Source organism: Equus przewalskii, chromosome 7 (assembly GCF_037783145.1).
Source record: "Equus przewalskii isolate Varuska chromosome 7, EquPr2, whole genome shotgun sequence".
Classification (NCBI taxonomy): Eukaryota; Metazoa; Chordata; class Mammalia; order Perissodactyla; family Equidae; genus Equus; species Equus przewalskii.
Genome location: NC_091837.1, coordinates 33,917,924 through 33,939,651, shown reverse-complemented (window position 1 = coordinate 33,939,651; position 21,728 = coordinate 33,917,924).

Genomic DNA, 21,728 nt, shown 5'->3' with positions numbered 1-21,728 from the left:
CCAATTAACGTTTTGCATATGTAAATCTAGGTCTTGTTCCTGTGCATATCTACTTCAATGTGTTTTCTTTTACTGAAGAAAATTTTTTTTATGTGTCTTAGCCCAGGTTTCCTCAAAAGTAGAGCTTGAGGCAAAAGCTATGGGATGAATGTTTGATTGAGGAGTACTATCCAGGCCCGCGAAAATCAGGGGGCCTGGGAAGTCACGGGAGGAAGGAGAGCAAATGGGAGCCGTGCCTTCCGAGCTGGCCGCGACCCTGCATCCAGCACAGCCTGGTGCTGGGCTTGCAGACACCCGCGGAGAGGCTGCGTTAAACCAGCATGTCTCGGAACAGTCCATGGTTAAGCATCTGCAACATGCATGCAATGGGGAGCCCAAAGTACAGAACAAAATTCCCTAATTTGTGGTTATGATGGTATATAACCCATAGTACAGTGAGGGTACATGGTAAGACCCCGCTAACTGACAGCTGTTCCATAAGTGACAGCTGTTATACTATCATACTCACATACCCCCCCACACACACACATGCCCCTGGATTCATTTACTGAACTTTCTCCGTGCATTTGATTTTTACTTTGTCCTTGTTCACGAACTTTATACTCTCTTCAAGGCCAATCAAACCTGTGTCCATGAAGCATCTCTCATTTATCTTTCACTCACATTATATTTGCAGAGTATTTACTTAGTTTCAGAAGCTGTTTTAGACATTGTTATACGGTCTATCTGATGCTCCTAAGACTTGTGAGGTCCATATTGTTAACTGCGTGTTAAATATGATGAAGTTAAGCTTCAGTGGGGTTAACTGATGCTCCAAGTTACAAAACTGGTCAGTATAAGAGTTAAGACCAACACTTGTCTTCTGATCTAAATCCTGTTCTCTTTTTACCATGCGAAGATGTGGCCTCCCTCTGCAGTTTTTTCTCAGTACAGTGGTTATTATTACTCTCACTGGAGCATGCCCCAGCCTTCCGGCTTGTAGCCACCACAGTGAGAGGGAGCACAGCCTGGTGCTCAATATTATGAGCCCAATTAACATGGCTGAGAGCCTTGGATTTTAATCCTGAGTTTATTACCGAAAGGCCATGTGACCTTGGGCAAGTTACTTAGCTTGTCTATAATTTCCATTTCTTCATATGTAAAATGGAGATAATGATAGTACCTTGTAAGGCTGCCATGGGAATTAAATGACTTAATACATAAAAATGCTTAGAACACGTCTCCACACGTAGTCAGTGAATGGATACCTGACAGGTCACAGGAAAGACGGCCAAGTGCACTGCTGTCTCCAGGGGCGCGTGAGAGAGGACCTTGTCCAGTACGGGTGAGCCTGGCCCTTTCGTCTCCTGAAGCCTCCCTCTCAACCAGCCAGCCATCAGCTCTTCCCAGGGAAACGTGCGTTCCCCGAAAGCGAGATGTTCAGGCGCAGGTTCTCAGGCCGATCCAAACGGAGCTGCTTTTCTCTGTGAGGCAAGCTCCTCTTCTGAAACCCTTCATCCTGGGGTTTGATCGCTGTCTCCCTCTGTTCATTCAGCTCACATTTGCTGTCCACTCAGTTAGATTCAGCCTCTTGTCTCCCCTAGAGCCCTGGAACAGTTCTGAGGACGAAGTAGGCACTCAATAAATGCTTACTGAAATGCACAAACACTTGGGGCCTAATGGAAGTTTGCTGGGAGAAAAGAACAATGCAGAAGGCACTTGGCTACCCTGTTTCTTTTTGATTGCTTCACTGTCACTGTATTTTGACCTGCTTAATGCATCCCTGCAGAGGACTCTACCCACACCCCGTGTGCAAGAGCTGGTCACTGGACTCCTGATTCAACCTCCGTTGCAGCAACTCCTTGGACAAAGCTTTGCCAGACAAGCCAAGTCTATTCCATCTTTCGGAGGAAGCCTCAGCACCTTCTCGAGGAAGGTCCTGGTCCTGCTGTCCTGCAGGCTGCCTGGCACTGAGTGAGCGAGGCTCAGCCCCTCTCCATCCTCGCCTGTAAGTGGGATAATTGGGCTTCCTCCTCACAAGCCTGTTGTGAGGATCAAATGGGGTGATGTAAGGACAGCAAGTAGCACAGCACCTCCTGCAAAAGGGCCCCTAGTGCCATTCAAGAGTCCACCGTAATCCATCCTCGGCATCGTGGCCAGAATGTTCTAGAAGTCTATTCCTACCAACCCGCTGCATAAGCTGTCCTTGCAGGCCATGGTCACACACTTGCCCACATCGCAGTCTCACATCCCACCATTTACCGTCTAACACACACACACACACACACACACACACACACACACACACTTGACCTTCCAGCAACACTGAGGTAGTAACTTCAGTGACTCCCTGCACACCCCTTGTGTTTTCAGGATGCTGTCTCTTTGTTCATACTGGTCCCTTGATTGCACGCTAGCACCACTCATGTTTCTCGCAAGATACAGTGTCACCTCCTAAGAAAGCCTTCCCTGACCACCCCACCTCACTCTGGGGCTGCCTGGGCATCCTTCCTTGCCTTCTGGAGCATCCTGGACTCTCCTTTCTCACACACAGTGCTCATCCCTCCTAACAGCAGCAGTTCTCAACTGCGGCAACTTTGCCCCTCAGGGGACACTTGGAAATGTCTGGGGACATGTTTGATCAACTAAGGGGATGGTGGTGCTGCTACGGGCATCTAGCAGGTAGAGGCCAGGGATGCTGCTAACATTCTGCGGTGCACAGGACAGCCCCCCAACAGAGAGTTGTGGGTACCAAATCTCAACAATGCCAAGGTTGAGAAACCCTTACATGAGGGTGATCAGCTTTTGTATCTCCCCGCTTAGACCATATACACTTGTTAAGGCTGGAGCTGAATCTATTCATCACTGTTTGTTCCCCTTGAGCAGGATATCAGCCAATATGTGATGCCCATTCAATGAGCCTAGCTCCTCCCCCACTCAATCCTGTTATTTGTGAATCAAGCCCATTCTGTTTTGGGAGGGTCACTGCCCCTCTACTACTCTGTGACCCACGTGACCAGAAACATAAATAAAACCTGTGTTGTGTGTCAAGTGGTATCAAACTTCTATTTATGCAGAATCACACTGCTGACATTATCCATTCAGGAAAAGAGAGAGCACAGCAAGTCCATTTCACTCTCTGGGATATGAACATCAGTAGCTCCAGCCTGTCAGAGAAACCAAGCCCCAGTGCAACTCTAAGAAAACACTGAGTCTATCTTCCTAGCAGCTGCATCTCATCAAACCATCTCAACAAATTAAAATCGAGCTTTTAAAAAGGTTGCTGCCAGAAAGAGATCCACTTTGTTATTATACACCTTTTCCTCTCAGGAAATCCCTCTGTTGGGCTAACTCTAGCTCTGTCCGCTTCCATTTTCCCTGCATCTTCCTGTTTGTCCTCATGGAGCTGAGTAACCAGCAAATGCTTTTATAGTCCTGCTCATCTGGGCCTGATCATCAAAGCACGCTTCATGTTTAACAGCAGCAAACAAAGGAGGAAATAAAAAGATGCTTTGATTAGAAGTTGAGAGAGCAATCAAACACCACATCAGCATTCTGCACGTTAAGTTTATCTCAGAAAGCAAGGTCATGAATTTAAGAGCGATGAGATGCTGTATAATATCCTCAGACCAAAGGAGCAGAGCTTCATTAAGGAGCAAATCTCCTTTTAAGAAGTTTCAAATTATTGTGACATTGTAGGATGATAAATTTTCAAGTGGCTAACAAAAGAAAATAGAAGCAGAGAGATGAAGTTCAATCAAGTGGACCACACAGTCCTTATCAGAGATACACGCCTCTCCAATAAGAAGTTCACAATATGCTGTGTGTATTTAACTGACGTGTTTGATAAATTATAAGTTGGAGTCTCATTTTAAAACTCCTCCAAAAACCCATTACTGTTTTAATTTCAGATTTGGCCTGAACTATGTTAGCAAAAAGAAACCCCCTTCCCTGCCAAGGGCACAAGATAGAGTAGACTAGAGTCGGTGCCGGGAGCCCGAGGGATCCCATTCCCAGTTTCAAATCCTGGGTTATGTATCAGGCTGTGCAGTCAGAGAGCTGACGGCCGATTCCAGCTCTGCCACTTTCGGCCATGTGACCTGGGGCCAATTGCTCGGCTGCTCGAACTCTCAGTCTCCTCCTGAGAGTTGGGAAGGATAATAACTTGGGATCATTATGAGTATTAAGTGAGGTAAAGCAGGTAGACCCTTAGCTTGGGTGCTGGCATATAGTAAAGTGATTGGCAAGGATTAGTGGTGACAAGTGCTATTACTGCTCTGCTAGTTGTATGACTTCAGGCACGTTTTCAGCCTCGCTGAGTTTGCTGTGGGCATTAGAAATAGACCGTATATGACAATGACTCAGAGTTGGAGCTCCTATAAGCGTAGTCATCGTCATCATCAGGGACGTCACTGTCTTGGTGGTGATTTGACTTTTAAGTGACAGCACTTTACCTGAAAGAAAAGGAGTTACAATCTCTCTATACTTAAAACCATATACATAAATTATTGCAACCACATAAAAATTATATGTGCACATGGGCAAGATCTGACAGAAAGCAGAGAAAAATAGAAATCGATTTTTTGGGACGTCAGCCATGTGGATAAGTTTCATTCTTTTGTTTGAGTTCTGCTAATGTTATAACTGTGTTTAATAATAATGCTTAAAAAATTTCTATTATATCAAAGTATAATAAATCCCCATACATCTACCAGACACCTTCAACAATTAATAATGCTCTTTTATAATTATGGAGGAAAATTCAAGTCAGCACTGTTCCAATTGTAATAAATTTCATACGTGAACGAGGCAATAAAGTTGATCTGGAATAAGCAGGAGCATGAGGAGTATGGAACAGAGAATAAAAGAGTCTGACTCAACCAAAAATTTCACTCTGGCTGCTCAAAGTAATCAGGAGCCAGCCCAGGTGTCTTCATAGCACATAGTCCCTTGCATTCATTCAACAAGCATTTATGAAGTGCTTGCTCTGTACCAGGCCAGGTGCCAGATCCTAGGAATATAAAGAAGAGAAAGTCACTGGGCAAAGAGCAAGGTGATGGCCAACTCCATGTCCTTACTGAATTCCTCCTGAAAACCCAGCAAAGTGTTTCAGTGTGTGGTTACTAGTGCTGTCATAGAAATACATCTAAGTTGGGGTGGGAAGAGACAGAGGGAGGAAGAAGCCCGGCGAGGGATGGGACAGTGCGGGACGCAGGGGAGGGAGGAGCTTGGTTCGGCCAAGTGGGAGCTGGACTGAGCATGGAAAGAAGAGGAACTAGCAGGAGCAGGATGTGCCCCGTGCCCAGAGGAACGGCAAGAACTTTGGAAAGACCCGAGGAGAGGATGCAAATGGGTGAGAGAAGCTGCTGCTGAGGGCGCAGAGAAGGTAGACTGACTACCAGAGAAAAGAAATGCAAGTGTGCACTCCTTCAGCTCGCTTTTCTCAGAATACATCATCTTTAAAGAGTTATTTGACTTGACTTAACGACTTGTCTTCCTTTCATGGTGATTCTGTTCAATGTGAGTTTGAAGAGGATTTCATTGTTCCAGCGTCACACTTTTAGAAAAATACGTGGCTTTGGCTTCAGGCGCCCCGCAAGGGTTTAATGACTATTCATTTAGGCCTTTGCAAGATTTAATTACTTATTATTGTAATGGATTTTAAATATCTCTTTAAAACTAATTAAAAAGAGTAAGTCTTAATTAAGAACTGAAGGTGCTTAAAAATTTTTGGAGTTACATATTATGTCCAACTGAGCGAACTTTATTTCCGCATTAACACATGTCCTGTGGTTGCATATCCTCCTCTCTTGTGCTTGTCTCCTTGCAAGCTCCACTCAGGCACACAGGCCTCTTTCTCAAGAGCACCAGACCAGCTCCTGCATCAGGGCCCATCTTCCGCTGCTTGGAGCTTGTCCTTGCAAATACCTGTGCGCTGCCTGAAGCCCCAACTAAGTTCCCGAGGGTGGGGCTTGCCTGGGGGCCTGAGAATTGATGGGAGCTCCACCACCCAGTTTGGAAGCTGGAAGTGTGGAGAGAGGGTTGCCCAACTTCCTGTCTAGTTGCCCTACAAGGTGGTGGGTCTCAGAGAGAGCTTAGAACCAACCCAGGGGTGGGGAAAAAGACATTTCCAAATTTGATTGAATTGAAACCAAAAATTACTGCAACATCACTGAATTTAATTGCATTTTTACAGACAGTTTTGTGTAAGTTTTCAGTTACCATGCAGCTATGAGAGCTCGTGATAAATTTAAATCTGGTTATAAGAAAACAAGAAAGTTATTTTTTGCACAGCTCAGTTTGGCTGGAAATCATGCATACTCTACCTACAGAGCTTTTGAGAATTCAAAAAGAAAAACAAAGAGGATGAGAGTCTATGAGAAATGAGATGCTCAGCTGACAGCCAGCACTAACCACCAGATATGTGTGGAGGCCATCTCAGCCCGTCTAGCCCCGGTTGAGCCGTCAGACAGCAGCTTCATGAGTGATCACAGGTGAGACCAGCAGAACCACCCAGCAGAGCCCAGTCCAACTTGCTGATCCACAGAATCATGAGCAAATAACATAGTCATTGTTGAAAGCTGTTAAGTTTTGGAGTGGTTTGTTATGCAGCGACAGATAATTGATAGACACGTGTAAAGTTGTACACAGTGGACTCAGCTCTCATCCACACCTAGTGGAAACAGAAATTGTCATCTGTCAGGAAGGTACACAATAATACAGTGGATAAAATTATAAAAGAGTCATGCATTACCCCTTATTACTTTCCTTCGTTCCTTCCTTTCTTCCTTCCTTCCTTACTTCCTTCCTTCTTTCCTTCCTACCTTCCTTCTTTCCTTCTCTCTTCCTCTTTTTTTTTTTAATGGGAATGACATATTTGATAAAACTCAATGTCTTTTAAAGTGCAGTTTGGATAGACGTTTTGGAAAGTTTCAGTATAACAAGTAAGAAATCATAGACTTGTGATTTAAATGTATAGGAAGAGCACTTTCTCTTGTCATCTTTAACTTTATTTCCTAAAGAACGAAAGAAAATTCAGGTAAAAAATAAATGGTATAGCAAACCTTAGTTGAGAGCCATTCTACAATGCAGATAGCCTGTACTCTTCAAAAATGTCAAGATCGTGAAAGTAAAAAAAAAAAAAAGACTAAGGAATTGTTCCCAATAAAAGGAGCCTGAAGAGAAATGACAACTAAACGTAATGGGTGATTCTTGATTGGATCTTGAACCAGAAAAAATTAGTTTTCTTGTTTTGCTATAAAGACATTAGTGGGATGATTCTGAAATTTGAATAAGCTGTGTAGATTAGATGATAGCATTGCATCAATCTTAATTTTACGCTTTGAAAATCGTTCTATGGTCATGTAAGAGAATGTCATCTTTTTAAAAGAAATACTCACTGAAGTATTTAGGAACAAAGGGGCATTATATCTACAACTTACTCTCAAATGGTTAAGAAAATATGTACATAAACATTTATTAAATATTATGTCTATGACACAGAATAAGAAAACAAGTGAGGTAAAATGTTATCTTTCAGGAATTGTGGGTTAAGAATATGTAGGAACTCTTTATACCATTTTGCAACTTTTCTCTAAATCTAAAACTATTTAAAATTAAAGTGCTTAAAAGTTTTGTTAAAGTAGTGGAATGTGAAGCGAAAGTGATAAAGATGAACAATTATAGAAGTTGGAATTATTCTGTCAGCGAGAAGCAAGCTGTAAGAATCACTCAGCAGTGGGAAGACAAGGGAAGAAGAAACTGAAGTTTTAAATTGGAATGGACATTTTTTAATACCTAAAAGGAACAAAAGAACTGGAGAATTTATCCAAAATGCCTTTAGGTGATAGAAAAGGGAAAGTATAGTTGAAGGCAGCAGTTGGAAAAAACGAAACCCTTTCACCTTTGTGCCCAAGCTCCTGCTGTCCAGTACATGAGTCTCACTCTCACACCCTTATCTGGACTCTCAGGAGAAGCCAGAGAGCAGAGTGGCTACAGAAAAAGAGGGTATTGAAGCTATCTCCTCATAGCATGGAAACTTGCCTTCTCCTCATTCTTTCCTTAATGGCCTATGTTAGTGCTTTTAATTTTCTTCTTTTTGAAGAAACTCTCTTTAGAGTGCTATAACTCTCTTTCCAGAGGAAAAGCACAGTCAGTCTCAGGGAGTTCTGAGTCCTCCTCTATTTATTATTTTGTTTGGTGTATAAACTTGCAACTAGTAGCTAAGTTCTGGAGAGCTAATGCACAACATGGTGATTACAGTCAACACTACTGCATTATACCCAAAGTTATTAAGCGACTAGCTCTTAATTGTTCTCAACGTAAAAAAGAAATGATAATTATGTGATGTGACAGAGGTGTTAGCAACGCTGCGGGAGCAATATTGCAATATATAAATGCGTCAAACCACCACATTGCACACCTCAAACTTCCACAATGTTATATGGCAATTATACCTCAATAAAAAAAAGAACATGTAATAATGAGACTTCTAAGAAGGCTCCTTGCCTGCTGCATCAAATGCAGCGTTATATCAGGGTATGGATTTGGCACCCATTCAGCAATGCATGTGGAGAAGTGTTTCAGAACACATGCAATAAAGAGGTTTCTAAGAAAAAAGAAAAGATAAGAAAGCCTAGAGAAAAGATATGAAAAATGACTCAAGAGAACCCAGAAAAGAAGGAAAAGGAGGAGGAGGAAGAAGCAGAGGAGGAGGGGAAAGGATGTGGAAGGTGGCTGTTTCTTTAGCTTCCAAATCTGGGCCACGCTTTTCCTCTGTCATTTGGAAGGATTAATTTGCTAGGTGAGGGGACCGTGTTACTCAGCAGAAAAGCGTACAGGTAAAATCTCAGGAAGGCTGGGAAGGTTCAGCAGCAGACCCAGAGAGGGCCACGTGAGAGTCAATATCATAGCGCTGACAGCAAGGGAGGGCTGCGTCTTAGATTGTGCAAGGGATTTTGTTTACTGGAAAAACAACTTGCATTATTTCATCACTCGGGTCCCAGACAAATTCCCACATGTCCTCCTAGGAAACGGGGTGGAGGCGGATGTCTCTTATTAACAGTGACTTGCCATCACTGTGCAAACTTTTCCTTTGTCATTTACCACCTCCCTCTGGCCAATGTTTGTCCCCAAAGGAGTTGCGTTGACTTTTAGTAAAGAGTGTGGGAGGGGGATATGGGAGGGCTGAGGACAAGAGGTGGGAGAATGGCTTTCACATAGAACTTTGAAAGGCTTTCCTTTCAGTCTGGAAATTCTAGTGTTTCTCTTACAGTGGCTTGGGAATCATCATATTTCTGTTTCTTTTACTCCTCTTTTTTTCAAGACCCTGATTCTTTGAAAATGCATACAAATGCTCATGTTTTCTACTTTCAACTTTGAGAATTACTTCCATATAAATTAATTCCTATTCCAAAAAAATTCTCTCTTTTCAAAAAGAGTGATAGAGAAGCAGCCTTGCCATTAAGGGTCTGGCCCTGCATTCCTGGAGCCTTGAGTTCCTCTCTGCAAATTGGAGAGTTGCTGTAGGAACCAGGTGCTCTTCAGCACAGAGCCTGGCTCACGGGAAGAGCTCAATAAACAAGGGCCACCATCATTTTCATTGTCTTACTTCTCCCTTCCAGTACAAAAATACAGAGGTGACTTACCTAAATGAAATCAGGGAAGGCATATGGAAATCAAGAAGTACGTTAGGAAAATTAGGCAGTCAGCATCAAAAGAATTGAACCTGCTTCACCTTCTCTTACTCTTCCCTTTCCAATTTGTTTGTGTATATCTACCACACTAAATACTTAGTGTTTCTGTTTCTCTATTTCTTATCCAGTCCAGCATTGCTGCTGTGTATAAGACTCTATGGCCTCTGCTAAGGGGAAGGCACCAAAATATGGATGCTCCCCTTGAACAGCAGCCGGGAGGAAGAGTGGGGGGTGGAAGAGGGTAGGTGGAAAATTAAAGATGTGATTGGAGGGCTGAAGAGACTTTTTGCAGTGCAACGATTTTCATTAACTAATTGCAAGGTTTAGCATAAGCCCAAGAATGACATTTTGCAGGTTTAACAGATTCAGCAGTTCTAACAACTAGCCAGATTAGCCCCAATGACACAATAAAACTCTTATGTTTACTGAAAGTCTATAAGACATTGAGCCCTAAGCATTTTTCTAATGAGTAGAATAGACAGTGGAAGTGAATGGAATAGAATATAGATGAAGAAAGAGAGAGAAATGGAAAGAAAAAAATAAAGAAAGTGCATGTAGCAAATATGAAAATAATGTAGGGCTTAATGACTACTGAGGATAAGAGCTGGGAGGGGTTTGGGAAAGTCATTCTCCTTGGAAGTCATTATAGGAGTACGACAGCACTCAGAACCAAGCCGACACACTGTCATCTTTTTCTAGAAGAATATTCAAGAAAGATTTTGTTTTCAGCAACTTCAACAAGTATCATTTGAAATGGGCTAGCCACAGTCAAGCCCTACCATATAAAGTCCTGCCAAAAAGTTTCACAACTATCCTTTTGGAGCCAAGTAAATTATTTTTAACCAGTAGGCACCAAAGACTCTCTGAAGTACGTCATCCAACAGAAGTCTGGGTTCTTCCGTTGTTGATTCTAATCTCATAATTCAAAACAGCTGAAAGGTCTAAACATCAACGAAGAACATACCACAAAGCTTAACAGATACCTTGCGTGCTAAAGCTGGGAGGAAGCCCAGGTCTCTGGTTTACTGCCTCTGAACTAACAGATAACTGAACTGAGATCCAGCTCTGTTGAGAGGTGTCCCCAGAGCTACACAGCCTATGGCAGAACAGGGGCCGAACTTGAATCCCAGCATCCCAGCTCCGGCTCAGCAATGTTCCACTCTGCTACATGGCCCTTTCCTGAAAACATCTTAAAGTAGTACTCTTCTCAGAGATAATATATTTTAAACAGAATCAAATCTTCAAAATAAAAGGAATGAGGTTGTAATTGGTTGACTTCCAGGCTCTAGCCAGTAGGGAGAAATTTCTGGTCATGAGTGTGGCCTGTCTTGTGCCTCTGAGATTCCCCCATGAAGAGAATGGTTGCTTGCTCTCCCTACAGTTAAGACAAACTTTGGGGAAGGGAAGGGAGAATTGGGATGACATGAGAACACTGGTGTTGGTGTGGAGCCTCTTAACCTTCCTTCCCTCCCAGGAATAAAAAGGAGGTACTGGAGGTGTCATCATGACATGGGGTGCTGGACAGAGCACTCATTATACAGCAGGGAGACTTGAGTTTGAGACCCAGCTCTTGCACTGACTTTCTGAGAAACGTGCCTTCTTGCTCAGCCTCTGGACCTCAGGTTCTTCAATATAAAATAGGGACTCTGTCTACATCAGAAGCTTATGAAAACAACTCAGTGGGATAACAGACATGATCACTCATTGTAAACCATACTTCATTATACAGACTTAAGTTATTGTTGTTATCATTATTACTAATTGTTCAAAAATTGATCACTCTTGTCCTTGCCACTTAACAAGTTTGCAGACTCCTAGATGGAACTATCCAGGTGCAGGAAGATCCTGAGCTCACCTCCTCCCACAGACACAACAAATCTACAACTACATATGGAATAATTCCCTCTAAAGGGGACCTGGAGAGCAGATGAACAAAGCCTCCACAACAAAGGAGACACTGAGAAGGTGGGAGAAGCAGAGAGACCATCCCACTAAGGAAAAACTCACAACCCAGTCGTGGTGTTTCCTGGTTGGGAGGGCTCTCAAAGATACAGAACTTTTCCCTGAGGAACAAGGGGTTTGAGCTCCACAAAAGGAACCCCAACCCTTAGATCCTGCACAGCAGAGATGAGCTCCCAAAATACCTGCCTTTGAAAACCAATGGGGAATATGTCCAAGAAAACTATAGAATTGTAAGGAAAGGGAAACCCACCATTAAAGGGCTCATGCACAGACTCAATCAACCTGGAAACCAGCACAAAAACAGCAGATTGAAAGCACATAGACCACAGATGAAGGAGACCCACTTACTAATCTTACAGTGCCTGCTGGAGAGGCAGGAGACAGCTGGGACTCTCCCCAGGGACTGAAACACTGGCAACAGCCATTTTTGTGATCTCATTCTGCTGTGCCAATGCAGATGCTGGTGGACACCATTTAGGAATCCTCCTTTTAGCCTGCTAGCATCAATGAGTGTGTTCCATTGAGAACCCTACCCATGCTTGTGCCTTGGGCAGACCTCACAGCCCGCTAAATGATAGTCCTGCCTGCCAGCACACCCACAGCAACCGAGGCTGGGCCTTGCAGCCAGCCGTGCTGGGGGTCAGCCCTGCCCATCAGCATGGCTGTACCAGTTGAAATCAAGCCTTGCAGCCAGCTGCACTGGGGACCAGCCTTGCCCACCAGTGTGTTCAAAGTAGTCGTGGCCAGGCCTCACTGCCAGCTGGGCTAGGGGCCAGCCCCCCCTGTTAGCATGCCTGTAGCACTCGTGGCCCCACCACAACAGGAGAGTGCACAAACTCCATACAGGAGAACACCTCTGGAGCACCTGGCTCTGGTGGCCAGAGAGGATTGCACTGCTGATCCTCACAGGACTTCTACAGAAGCCACTCCTTCAAGACTGTGAGACATACCCGATCTACCTAACACATAAAAACAAACACAGAGAAGTAGGCAAAATGAGAAGACAAAGAAATATGCTCCAAACAAAAGAATCAGACATAATTTCAGAAAAACAACCAAAGAGAGGTAAGCAATCTACTCAATAAAGAGTTCAAAGTAATGGTCATAAAACTGCTCATCAAACTCAGTAGAAGAATGGATGAACACAGTAAGAACTTCAACAAAGAGATAGAAAATATAAGAAAGTACCAATCAGAGTTGAAGAATAAAACGACTGAAATGAAAAATATACTAGAGGGAATCAACAGTAAATTAGATGATACAGAAGAAAAGATCAGTGATCTGGGAGATGGGGTGGTAGAAATCACCCAAGCTGAACACCAGAAGAAAAAAAGAACTTAAAAATATGAGGCTAGTTTAAGGGACCTCTGACACAACATCAAGCATACTAACATTCACATTGTAGGGGTCCCAGAGGAGAAGAGAGAGAAAAGGGGCAGAAAGCTTACCTGGAGAAATAATAGCTGAAAACTTCCCTAACCTGAGAAAGGAAACAAACATCCAGGTCCAGGAAGCAACACAGCAAGACATATTATAATTAAAATGTCAAAAATTAAAGATAAAGAGAAATTTAAAAGCAGCAAGAGAAAAACCATTAGTTACATACAAAGAAACCCCAACAAGACTATCAGCTGATTTTTCAGAAGAAACCTTGCAGGCCAGGAGGGAGTAGCATGATATATTCAAAGTGCTGAAAGGAAAAAACTTACAACCAAGAATACTCTACCCAGCAAGGTTATCAGTCAGAATTGAAGGAGAAATAAAGATATTTCCAGGGCCGGCCCAGTAGCATAGCAGTTAAGTGCACACATTCTGCTTCTGGTGGCCGGGGTTTCGCCGGTTCAGTTCCTGGGTGTGGACATGGCACCGCTTGGCAAAAGCCATGCTGTGGCAGGCGTCCCACATATAAAGTAGAGGAAGATGGGCAGGGATCTTAGCTCAGGGCCAGGCTTCCTCAGCAAAAAGAGGAGGATTGGCAGAAGATGTTAGCTCAGGGCTAATCTTCCTCAAAAAACAAAAATTAAAGATATTTCCAGACAAACTAAAGGAGTTCATCACCACTAGACCAGCCTTACACAAAATGTTAGAATGACTTCTTCAAATGAAAAGGAAAAGGCCATAACTAGAAATAAGAAAATCCTGAAAGAAAGAAATCTCACTGGTAAAGGCAAACATATCGTAACAGTAGTGGATCAGCCACCTGTATAGCCGGTATGAAGGTTAAAGGACAAAAGCAGTAAAATCACTGATATCTCCAATAGTTAGCTAAGGGAGACACAGATAAAAAGATGCAGAAAAATGACATCAAAAACATAAAACATGGAGGGAGGTGTAAAAATGTAGTGCTTTTAGAATGCACTCAAACTGAAGCCACCACCAACTTAAAATACACTGCTATACACATAGGTTGTTATAAATGAACTTCATAGTAACCACAAAACGAAAACCTATAATAGGTACACAAAAAAATAAAGAGAAAGGAATACAAACATAACACTAAAGAAAGTTATCAAATCACAAGGAAAGAGAACAAGAGAAGAAGAAAGGAACAAAGAAAAACTACAAAAACAACCAAAAGCAATGAACAAAATGGCAGTAAGTACATACCTATCAATAAATACTTTAAATGTAAATGGACTAAATGCTCCAGTCAAAGACATAGGGTAGCTGAACTGATAAACAAAAAAACAAGACCCATATAAAGGCTGACTACAAGAGACTCACTTCAGAACGAAATACACACACTACTGAAAGTAAAAGGATAGAAAAAGATATTCCATGCAAATGGAAATAAAAAGAAAACTGGGGTGGGGGCTGGCCCCGTGGCCGAGTGGTTGGGTTCGCGTGCTCCGCTGCAGGCGGCCCAGTGTTTCGTTGGTTCGAATCCTGGGCGCGGACATGGCACTGCTCATCAAGCCATGCTGAGGCAGCGTCCCACATGCCACAACTAGAAGGACCCACAACGAAGAATACACAACTATGTACTGGACGGCTTTGGGGAGAAAAAGGAAAAAATAAAATCTTTAAAAAAGAAAAAAAAGAAAACTGGGGTGGCAATACTTATATCAGACAAAATAGACTTTAAAATAAAGTCTGTAACAAGAGACAAAGAAGGGCATTACATAACGATAAAGGAATCAATCCAACAAGTGGATATAAAACTAGTAATTATCTATGTACCAAACATAGGAGCACCTAAATATGTAAAGCCAATATTGACAGAGATAAAGAGAGAAATTGCCAGTAATGCAATAATAGTGAGGGACTTTAACACCCTACTTACATCAATGGATAGATCATCCAGAAAGAAAAATCAATAAGGAAACATTGGCCTTAAAAGACACATTAGAACAGATAGACTTAATAGATACATACAGAACCTTCCACCTAAAAGTAGTGAAATATACATTCTTTTCAAGTGAACATGGAACATTCTCCAGGATAGATCACACGTTAGGCCACTATACAAGTTTCAGTAAGTTTAAGAAGGTTGAAATCATATCAAGTGTTATTTTCAGCCACAATGATATTAAAATCAATTACAAGAAGAAAACTGGAAAAAAACACAAACACACGGAGGCTAAACAACTTGCTACTAAACAACCAGTGCATCAATGAAGAAATCAAAGAGGAAATAAAAAAACACCTTGAGACAAACAAAAATGGAAACACAATGTTCCAAAATCTATGGGATGCAGCAAAAGCAGTTCTAAGAGGGAAGTTTGTAACAATATAGGCCTACCTCAGGAAATAAGAAAAATCTCAAATAAACAATATAAACTTACACCTATAGGAACCAGAAAAAGAAGCACAAAGCCCAAAGTTAGTAGAAGGAAAGAAATAATAAAGATCAGAGTGAAAATAAATGAAATAGAGACTAGAAAACCAATAGAGAAGACCAATGAAACTAAGAGCTGGTTCTTTGAAAAGATAAACAAAATTGATAAGCCTTCAGCCAGACTCATCAAGAAAAAAAGAGAGAAGGCCCAAATAAAATTGGAAATGAAAGAGAAGTTACAACCAATACTACAAAAACACCAAGGATCTTAAGAGACTATAAACAATTATATGCCAACAGATTGGACAGCCTAGGAGAAATGGATAAATTCCTGGAAATATACAATCATCCAAGACTAAATTATGAAGAAATAGAAAATTTGAACAGACTGATTATTAGTAATGAAATTGAATTGATAATCAAAAAACTCCCAACAAACAAAAGTCCTGGACCAGATAACTTCACAGGTAAATTCTCCCAAACATTTAAAGAGGAGTTAATACCTGTATTTTTCAAATGATTCTAAAAAGTTGATGAGAAAGAAATGTTGCCAAACTCATTCTACAAGGCCAGCATCACTCTCATACCAAAACCAGACAAAGATAGTACAAAAAAAGAAAATTACAGGCCAGTATCCGTGATGAACATAGATGCAAAAATCCTCAACAAAATATTAGCAAACCAAATTCAACAATACATTAAAAGGGTCATACAACACAATCCAGTGGGATTTATTCCAGGGATGCAAGGATGGTTCAATATTCACAAATCAATCAACGTGATACACCACATGAATAAAATGAAGGATAAAAATCATATGATCATCTCAATAGATGAAGAAAAAGCATTTAATAAAATTCAACATCCATTTATGATAACAACACTCAACAAAATGGGTATAGAGGGAATATATCCCAACATAATAAAAACCAAATACAGCAAACCCACAGCTAACATCATACTAATGGTGAAAAGCTGAAAGCCTTTTCTCTACAATCAGGAACAAAACAATGATGCCCACTCTTATCACTTTTATTCAACATTGTATTGCAAGTCCTAGCCACAGCAATCAGATTAGAAAAAGAAATGAAAGGCATCCAAATTGGAAAGAAAGAAGTAAAACTGTCACTATTTGCAGATGACATGATGATACTATATATATATATAAACCTAAAGACTATACAAAAAAACTATTAAAACAAATAAATGAATTCAGGAAAGTTGCAGGATACAAAATTAATATACAAAAATCTGTTGTGTTTCTATACACTAACAAACTATAAGAAAGAGAAATTAAGAAAACAATCCCACTTACAACTGCATCAAAAAGAATAAAATATCTAGGAATAAATTTAACCAAAGACGTGTAAGACCTGTACTCTGAAAACTATAAGACATTGATGAAAGAAATTAAAAATGACACAAATAAATGGAAAGATATACCATGCTCATGGATTAGAAGAATTAATATTGTTAAAATGTCCATACTACCCAAAGCAATCTACAGATTCAATACAATCCCTGTCAAAATACCAATTGTATTCTTCACAGAACTAGAAAAATTAATTATAAAACTTACATGTAACCACAAATGACCCCAAATAGCCAATGCAACCTTGAGAAAGAAGAACAAAGCTACAGATATCACGCTTCCTTATTTCAAACTGTATTACAAAGCTATAGTAATTAAAACAGTATGGTAGTGGCACAAAAACATACACATAGATCAACAGAATGGACTAGAAAACCCAAAAATAAATCCACACTTGTATAGTCAATTAATTTCTGACCAAAAAAGCAAGAATTTACAATGGGGAAGAGACAATCTCTTTAATACATGGTTTTGGGAAAACTGAACAGCTACATGCAAAAGAGTGAAACTGAACCACTTTCTTACACCACATAAAAAATAAGCTCAAAATAGATTAAAGACTTGAATGTAAGACCTGAAACCATAAAACTCCTAGAAGAAAATGTAGGCAGTAAGCTCTTTGACATTGGCATTGGTTTAAGCAATATTTTTTTGAATCTGTCTCCTCCAGCAAGGACAACTAAAGCAAAAATGAGCAAATGGGACTACATCAAACTAAAGAACTTTTGCACAGTGAAGGAAAGGCTCAATGAAGGAAAAGACAACCTGCTTACTGGGAGAAGACATTTGCAAATGATAGATCACGTAAGAGGTTAATATCCAAAATATATAAAGAACTCATATAACTCAATATCAAAAAAACAAACAATCCAATTAAGACATGGGCAGAGGATTTGAATAGACATTTTCCCAAAGAAGACATACAGATGGCCAACAGACACATGCAAAGATGCTCAACATCACTAATCATCAGGGAAATGCAAGTAAAAACCACAAAGAGATATCACCTCAACTATCAAAATGGCTATCATCAAAAAGATAGGAAATCACAAGAGTTGGTGAGGATGTGGAGAATAGGTAAGCCTTGTGCATTGTTGGTGGGAATGTAAATTTGTGCAATCACTATGAAAAACAGTAGGGAGGTTCCTCAAAAAGTTAAAAATAGCACTACCATAAAATCCAGCAATCCCACTTCTGGGCATATATCTGAAGGAAATGAAAACAGATTCTCAAAGAGACATCAGCACTTCCATGTTCATCGCAGCATTATTCACAATAGCCAAGATATGAAAGTAACCTAAGTGTCCATCAATAGTGGAATGGAAAAAGAAGACACCTATATACAATGGAATATTACTCATCGGTAAAAAAAGAATGAAATCCTGGCATTTTTGACAACATGGATGAAATTTGAGGGCATTATACTAAGTGAAATAAGTCAGGCAGAGAAAGACAAATACTATGTGGTATCATTTATATGTGGAATCTAAAAAACGCAAACTCATAGAAACAGAGACTAGAGTGGTGGTTACCAGGGACTGGGGGGTGGGGGAAGTGGGGAGATGTTCATCAAAGGGTACAAACTTCCAGTTATAAGATGACTAAGTTCTAGGGATTTAATGTACAGTGTGGTGATTATAGTTAAAAATACTGTATTATATACTTGAAAGTTTCTGAGAGAGTAGATCTTAAATGTTCTCACCATAAAAAAGAAATGGAAATTAGGTGACACAATACAGGTGTTAGCTAACACTGTGGTGTAATTATTTTGCAATATATGTGTCAACACATTATACATCTTAAACTTACACAATTTTATGTATCAATTAAATTTCAGTAAAGCTGGAAAAGCAAATCCTTTGAAGGAAGGCCTGATCTGTGCTGTTTGTTTGAGCTGCGTGGTCTTAGGTTGCTAACATGCTCCCCATATTTGACCTCTTGTGCCCTGAGAACCTCTGAGAAGCAAACATTTTTTGTGAATTAGTGTGAAACTACTTGGGTTAAAAGAAATGAAAAAGGAAGGGCAAAGCAGCAGTATAAGAGAACATGAAAAATCACACATCTCTCTAGATAAGTCATAGCAACCTTGTCTCTCACAGCTTCTGTCTTTTGGATCACAGGTTTTTTTTGCTTGATTTCCTTCTCCTTGTGGAGACTATAAAATTTTTTTCACATATTTTCTTCTAGTATATTAGTACATTTGAGTTTCAGTTTAAAACCTTTAAATTTTGATCCAACTAAAATTTGTTTATTTTTTCTTAGGTGTGAGGTAAGGATCCAACTTTGTATTTTTTTCCCCAAATAGCTACCTAGTTATCCTAATACAATTTATTAAAGAGAAAAAATTTTCCTCCTGATTCAAAATCGTCTGGGCTTTTTGCATTTCTTGGTGTTCCTCATGGGACAAGTTCATTTAAACAAAAATCTCAGATCATCTGGCCTCAAAGGTCTGGTTGATGTTTTAGTTGGAGCTGGGTAGGAGGTGTTCGTCTCAACTAGACTGGAATGGTCTCAGGTAAATTTCAGGAGACTCGTGCTGAGGGGAAGGAGATTAACACATGGTAACTAGATGGACCCCCTGCCTGGAATTCTCACGTGTTTGATTTTTGCATTCTTGCTTTGCTCTTCCAATGCTGTAGGAAAAGTTAGTTGTTCTGGACGTTTTGATGTTACCTCATTAAAATGTGTGTGTAAGTAACGGAGTGTGAATGAGTGCAAGTGTGTGTGTGTAAGTGCAAGCGTGTGAGTGTGTATGTGAGTGTGTATGTGTGTGTGATTTTACAAATTTGCTTATACATATGTAATTTTTGCCTTGCATGCTAACAATAATCTGATTCCCATATATAATATGATTACACAATACAGTAGGAGAAGTAACAGGTATGTTTAACACAGTTTTTACTGTAATGACCACTATCACATGACACACATCCATGCATTCTCTCCCCTGCATTATACTCCAGATCTCCTCTGGAGTTCAGGGTTTGACGTCATCCTAAGTGACTTAGAAATCGCCATAGCCAACTCCTGTGGAGAATATGATGAGAATATCCAGCTCTTTTTGCCCTTCTTCTACTTAAGAAGAGTTAACATATGAATAGCTTGGAAGTTCAGAAAATAGCCTGAAAAGGTCTCCCTTTTCCTCTCCAGACATTAAGCTTACTCCTGTATCAGATTCAACTGCATCCTTAGCTTCTCCTTATAGCCTTCTCTGATCGTTCCACCTCACAGTGATCCGTCCTCATACTTTAAACTCTGATAATGTGGTGGAGAAGATCTATTCATCAGAATTCCCTTTGGGAAAGTCAGTGCATGTATTTGAAAAGAATACTTTGAAAATCTTTTTGGGTTAAAAGTGAGACTCAACGGAAATGAATAAGTAACAAAATATGGCCATCAGACTGCCTTCTAAAGAAGGTGGAAGCTGTTACCTGGAGAGGTCATAGTTTGGCTGAGCAACGGTGATAAATTTGTGGGTGCAAGTTTGAGGGCAGTTGCTGGTACAGTGTTGAAATTCTTTCCATAATAGAAGAGAAAGGCATTTGAGCTCCCTCTGAGAAGGAGCCAGCTGTGTGGCTGAGACAACACTTTGGAGAACACCACTGTCTAGTTGTTTGCTGAGGAGCATGGGATCTAAGCCGTCTCCTACATCTCTAACACTCAATATTCACTAAATTTGACAGCGCTTATCAGGGCTTTCCTCTGAACTCAAACAAGAGCCGAGATGGGCATCTGGGTTGGCTCAGGAGATGGAGACATCATATGCCCAGACAGATGCCTGGAAGATGAGGGGGTGCCATTTGGGCTACCCCCGAGTGATGCTCTGTGTGTGAGCCGCGACTCCGGCACTTCACCAGTCACATAAAGCTGCATATTCTGGTTTCAGCCTCAAGGAGGAGACAGGCAAGGTACATAAACACAAGAAATATTAAAGATGGGGTGCTAACTGTAGCCCAGTGTGACAGATGGAGAAGAGAAGTGTTTTCTTCTTTGTGTCATTGGTCCATGCACTTAGTAGGTTCTGAGTAACTGCACACTAACAAGTGATTGTCTCTAACCCTTCTAACCAACTTCCCAGCTTTCTCTTTCACATGGGAGGACATGTTGGGCATCATGCCTACCCTTGTGGGGAATGTATATCCCTTTCTTGCGCTAGTCTTCTATTAAGGAGAAGTCACTATTTGATTTGATTGGCTGTTCAAAAAATAAGCAAAAGTCTAAGAATTAACTCAGATCAGATTTGGAGTCTTCAGAGATTGCCGGTGTCCTGGTAAAGGCTGGTAGCACCTCTAACGAAACATTTATCAGGACTGTGGTTTTGCAAATGACAAATCAATTTGAAGTAATGTTTCTTCTGGAAGATGAAGGCGCACAGCTGAGCTTCACACCCATCACAGGCTGACATTGCCTTGAACCTCCTAGCTTCAGCCTTTCATTGTGTGACAAATGTGTGACACAAATGTAGCAGAAGGAACGCTCCTGCAGGGGTGCAAACCTCTCTAACAAGGCGGGTGCAGCAGCCCGCATGCCCAACATAAATAAAGCATCAGCAAATTCAGGAAAACAGAAGGCATAATTGAACTGAGATGAGGACAAGAGTCAGGTTTTGTAAGATCATCCCTAAGTGGATGCAGCTAATGGCTTTACCTTTTCTTCTCAAATCAGGGCTGAATGGCTGAGTAGGCAGCTGAGGAGGCAGGTAGCAGCAAGGGAAGGGTCACAGACATGCAGAGCTTCCAAGCAGCAAACACAGGCTGTCTTGTTGGGGGAATAGTTTTTGGGGCTTGGGAAATGGATAGAGGGAAAAGCAACGAACAAAGGAAATGGGTAAAAGTGCCCTCTGTTTCACAGAGAAATCCTGAAGTCTCAGAAAAGCTGTTTTCCATCCTCGCATTAGACTCTGAGTCTCCACGGGGGAATGTGGTTTATTCAAGTGTCTAAT